The sequence below is a fragment of the Cynara cardunculus genome (genome assembly GCF_001531365.2).
Source record: "Cynara cardunculus var. scolymus isolate 2C chromosome LG 1, CcrdV1, whole genome shotgun sequence".
Classification (NCBI taxonomy): domain Eukaryota; kingdom Viridiplantae; phylum Streptophyta; class Magnoliopsida; order Asterales; family Asteraceae; genus Cynara; species Cynara cardunculus.
Genome location: NC_037528.1, coordinates 10887023 through 10893522, shown reverse-complemented (window position 1 = coordinate 10893522; position 6500 = coordinate 10887023).

Below are 6500 nucleotides of genomic sequence, written 5' to 3'. Positions count from 1 at the left end.
TATATATATATATATATATATATATATATATATATATATATATATTAAGCAATCAAAATAAAAAGTCGTTAATTAGTTTTTAAATATGATATGTTACCATTTTCACTAACGTGGTTTCTATTCCATCTTTGACCACTCATATCAACGTATACAGGGCAGCACTAATATATATATGGGATTAAAGTGGTCCAAGGACCAAATACAAAGAAAACGACACTCAGTTCAACTCATAGTCTTCCATTACTCATAGTCTCTTTTTTTTTTATTGGATTTAGAAAGAAAAAAAAAGGTAGCAAACAACAATTAATTAAATTATCCACAAGTATGACACATGGTAATACAAAAGCAAAACTTGAATCATACATAAATTACAATTAATAAAAGAATATGCTCCTATATATGGTGTATAATGTTTAATCAAATGAGAACTAGGTAGTTTATGATAACCATAATCTTTAATGTGAACAAATCATTTAAGATAATTAATGTTATTTTCTAAAATAAAGAAAAAAGGTAAATTAGAAATTAACGTTATTTAATAACTCTATCTCCTCTATGTATTTAACAACACTCTTTTTTTTTATCTTTCGTGTTTTTTTGGCTATTGATTGTTTCCTCATTTTTTACGATTGTTTGTGTAAAACCAACTAGGGATGAATTATGTCCGATGAAGCGTATCACAATATGTACTTTTGAAAATGTATTAGGTGACATTGTTTTACAAAGTGCATCACAATATGCATTTTCGTTGTTTTATGAAGGGTATCACATGGTGCATTTACAAAACATATCACAATGAATCTCGTTTGTGTGTATCTTTTTTTTAATAATGTCAATGCGTTGGTATTGCATTATATATCTTGTGTTCATATAATATTCATCGGAATAAGATTTGACAGAATAACGAGAGAGGAGAGATACAATTTCTAAAATACTTAACATATCTTTTAATTAAAAGTTGAAGTCAAAATTACCTAAATTATTAATTTCCTAATTTTCTTTTGATATGTAGTTGAAGTTGTAGATCTCATAATTAAACAAATTACCGAGTTTTCTCTCTAATGACTACCTGTATTATATAAATACTATTTAATTGTCGATTTTTTTCTCCATAAAGTTGTTTAAATTAAAATTTTGAATAGTCTTTGCACAAAAACTCGTTACGAAAATCAAACATAGAATTTAAAGATAATGCTATGGAAAACGTTCTAACAAATCAAAATATAAATTAAAAAGATTAACATTTTCAATAATAAAAAAAATCTGACATGTAACCAAAAAATTTGTTATTAATTTCAGATGATCTAAAATTGATTATATAAAGTATTTATTTAACGTCTTTTATCTTCTAATTTTCAGTCTCTTTGTGAATGACATTCTAGGTCAAATTGTCAACGGTTGACCGGTGGTCAAGTAAGTCAAACTTTCTACAATCGCATAGCCTAAGTCACACTTAAGAAGCAAAAACATACATTTCACAAAAGCATATGGGTCTGGATGTAAAATTAGTACTACTCATACAGCAAAATGTAATTCGAAGGGAATTACAGAAATCATCCTTTAACTATTTATAACCTACACACTTGGTCCCTGACTTAAATTTTTATTTGCCAAGCGCTTCATTTCGTCATTTATCAAGTATGTCTCATATTCATAAAAAGGTAATTTCGTAAAAAAACAATTGAGTTTATATATTTGAATACTCGATGAATCCCCTATAACATATGTATACTATATAAAATATTTAATAAAAACTTTTAAAACCCATTTTTAATGGATAAAATACTGTTTGTTGATACATATTACTTAAAATTCAAGATTACAGTTAATTATACGTAACGTAAGTACAATATGTTTGAATTCGTGTAATTAACTGCAGATAAACATAAACAATTAATGAATAAATATCTCATTTTAAATATAAAAAACTAAAATATAATTAGTATAATCATTGATTTCAAACAAAATACTTAATTATTATATTTATGAAAAACTAGAATGATACTCGCGCAGTGCAGTGAGATACATCTCAATTTTAATGTTTCATTTTTTTCTGTCTCCGTCAATGTTATAATACGATTTTATGTGATACTAAAAAAACGATATTGTTTTTATTATCGAAATAAAATATAAATTTAAAAGTATCATAAATTTTTGAAAAAAAATATATAATGATTTTAGTATCAAATTAAATATTTAAAAGTTTTCTTTTTTTGTTTACACAATATATTATAATATATTTGGTACAAACTCTTAAAAACTATTTTTTATACATGAAGTACTGTTTATTGATGAATATTATTTAAAATTCAAGATTACAAGTAAATTATGTATAAGTATAACTAATTAAGCTCCATATTGGAATTCATGTAACTAACTGTAGATAAATATAATCAAATACATGATAATATTCTCTTTTTAAATATATCTAAAATATAATAAGATAATTATTGAGTTCTAACATAATACTTAGTTATTATCTTTATAAAAATTATATTATTAAACAAAAAATAAATTATTTCGTCACCAAATTTAAATTAAATTATTATAAAAAAATTGAATTAAATAAATAACACAAAAAATGAGCACTTTTATGTATTTTTTTTTAATTTTTATGATATATTTAAATTTATATTTTATTAAGAAAAACATTATTGTTTGCTCAAAACCAAATAAATTCGTATTACAACATCGAACAGAGACCAAAATAATAAAATGAAATATTGAAATCGAGATATATATCATTGCATTATCTGAGTACCATTATAGTACCTCAATAAATAGTACTTAATGCATAAAAATGATTTATAAGAGTTTTTGTTAAATGTTTTATAATATAGTATAAATTATAGTATTAAAAAATGAATTAAAGAAATACACAAAACAAATGATAAATTTTAAATAGTTAGTTTGATATTAATATCAATTTTTTAAATTTTTTATGATATTTTTATTTTTATATTTATTAAAAAAATAAACCGCTTTCTTTAAATTACATAAAATTGTATTATAACATCGTCTGAGACAAAAAAATAAATAAAACAAAACATTAAAATCGAGATATATCTAGTATACTATTATCTCTGTTACTTGAAAATATCAATTAAAATCACTCTTGTTACCTTAAAAATTCTAATATATTACTCGACATTTATTATCAGAAATCATATTAACAAATAAATATTTTGTTTTTCTTAGAATTTAAACATCCAAAGATTAAACAGATTCTTTCTTCATTTAGTAAAAGGTAATAAATTATTAAATTTTACAGATTAAAGTAAATAAAACGAAATTAATGTTTTATTTTAATGTTAAAATATGCTTGATAAATGATAATTACTTTTTCTAAAGCAATAATAATATTTTTATTTTATTATTTTTAAAGCTTTTTAAATGTAGTAACATTATTAAAAAGGGTAGATAAGAAAAATTGTTTTCATTTTAGTCAATTGCACAGGCCCACAGCTTTTTCTGTTTAGTTTTTAACCCAGTACCTACATGGTTGCCACATAAGATGACACGCCACTCACTGCTTGACGTGACGTGGAAAATTACATGTATCTTTTTTTTTTTTAAATCATTAGATTAAAGGAAAAACATCTACAAGGTGTAGAAAAATAAATAATATAAAAGAAAACAAAGGCAACAAACAAACGTGTAAAGATGTTCCAATATCCCTCTTACACCTAAAACATTCTATTAAACTGTAAAATGATATATATATATATATATATATATATATATATATATATAGAGAGAGAGAGAGAGAGAGAAAAAAAAAAAAACTTGGGATCATGTGAGACAAAGGATTTTTCGTGAGACTCGTAATACCAATTCTTAACCCTTGGATTAGATCTACAATCTGGCAATCTAAACATTCATAAACGCCACAAGACTTCTCAGTAATCACAAAATTGTCACCGTATAACTTTATACCATTAAATCATTAGCTTATAAAGTTGATCAATAAACATAAATTGGTCTTACGGGTCTCACGAAAAACCCTTGGTCTCACGATAACTCAACCCTATATATATATACACACACACACATACACATATATATAATCTTTGAATTAAATGACCATTTTTCTTATTTAAATTGGTCTTTTAACCGTTTTTCTTCCGGATTGATTTAAATGTTACTACATCCGTAATATTTTTAGGTCCTCAATATTGCAAACCTAGCTAAAGACCAAAAATTCAATACAAATGTGATGGTCAGGTTCGCAATTGCAATAGGCCAGGTCCGTTATTGCGACGATAGACTGATTGAATTTGACATTTTTTTTTGTCTTTTAGCTAGGTCTGCAATATTGCGGATATAGTGACATTTGGGTGAATTCGGAGAGAGAAACAATTAGGAGGTCAATTTGAATGAGATAAATGGTTATTTGAGCTAATTTCTCATATATATATATATGTGTGTGTGTGTGTAAATATATATATATATATATATATATATACAAATTATAGAGGTAATGATGAGCCATATTACTTTTGTATTACAACATAAATTAGATGGGTTGTAGTTTTAATTCGTCAATGAAAGGGCCCAAAACAATGTAAAATTGGGCCCCATAATTTTGGAGTGTTATTTTAGGTAATATTTTCGGCCCTTGTCATGTTTATCCAGCAGAATAAATGACCTGGTAAACACTTAACAGGGAAACATTTAATATACGACCCTTTAGCCTCCTTGTTTTTGGTTTATATTTAGTAATTCCTCATTTCCATAATGTATTTTCTCTTTTTCCATTTCTTAAAATATATAACATTTATATACATTAGCTTAAACTTGCGAACATTTTTCATTGAACCTTTAACCTCTAAAAATATTGAGTCATTAGGTACCGTTAAATAAGAAGCTCTTTGGTCATGTATTTTGTCTTCTCAAAGCATTTCCAATCCATTATTCAAAAGTTCTTCAAAATAAATAATTAAAAATTAAAATCTCTAAAAAAAATATACTCAAACTCAAATAATTTCTCATTTTGAATAAAACAACATTAATTATATTACGAAAATATTTAATAAAAAGTAAACACTAATTATGGTCTCTCAAGTTTAGTAAAATCTTTTAAAGTAGTACCTGAACTTTGATAAGTCTAGAAATCATACTTATGATTCTCATTTTACTATTAAAGTAGTCCCTCATCACCAACCCCGTTAAATGTTGTCCGTTATAAGAAGGGCAATTTTGCCTTTTCCATTATTTCCTTAATTCTCTTGAATAAAAATATATTTATACTATATATAAAGCATTTGACAAAAACTCTTAAAACGATTTTTTATGCACGAAGTACTGTTTATTGATGCTTATTAAAGCTTCATACTTGAATTTGTTTAACTAACTGCAGATAAACACAATCAAATATTGGATAAGCATCTCATTTTAAATATAAAAAATCTAAAATATAATTTGAATTATTATTGATAACTAACAGAATACTTAGTTATTATCTTTATAAAAAATTATATTATTAAACCTAAATTAAATTTATTTGTTACTAAACTTAAATTAAATTATAATTAAACAAATTTAATTAAGGAAATTACATCAAAAYACAAGAACTTTTAAAAAGATTAATTTAATACTGATATTGATATTTTTTTTAAAATTTTTTATGATATTTTTAAATTTATATTTTATTCAAAAATAAAAACATTATCACTTCATCAAAACTATATAAAAACCAATGTTTACTTAAAATTCATGATTACAAGTAAAGTATGTAAAAGTACAACTTATTAAAGCTCGATGTTTGAATTCGTATAACTAATTACAGATAAACATAATCAAATAAATGATAAACATCTTATTTTAAAAAATAAAAAATCTAAAATATAATTAGGATAATTATCGAGTTCTAACAAAATAATTAATTATTATCTTTATAAGAAAGTTATATTACTAAACCAAATATAAATTTAATTCGTTATTGTACCTAAATTAAATAATAATAAAAAATTGAATTAAAAATTACACAAAAAATGAGGAATTTTTAAATAGTTAATTTGATATGAATATTGATATATTTTTGTTATGCATAAAGTACTGAATATTGATGCATATTACTTAAAATTTAAGATTACAAATAAATTATGCATAAGTACAACTTATTAAAGCTCAATATTTGAATTCGTATAACTAACTGTGGATAAATATAATCAAATAGAGGATAAACATTTCATTTTAAAATATAAAAAATCTAAAATATGATTAGAATAATTATCGAGTTCTAACAAAATAAATAATTATTATCTTTATAAGAAAATTATATTATTAAACCAAATATAAATTTACTTCATAATTGTACCTAAATTAAATTATAAAAAAAATTTGAACTAAAAAATTACACAAAAAAATGATGATGTAAATAGTTAATTTGATATTAATATCGATATATTTTTGTCAAATTTTTATGATGTCTTCAAACTTATATTTTATTCAAAAATAAAAACATCATCGATTTATCAAAATCACATAAGATCATATTA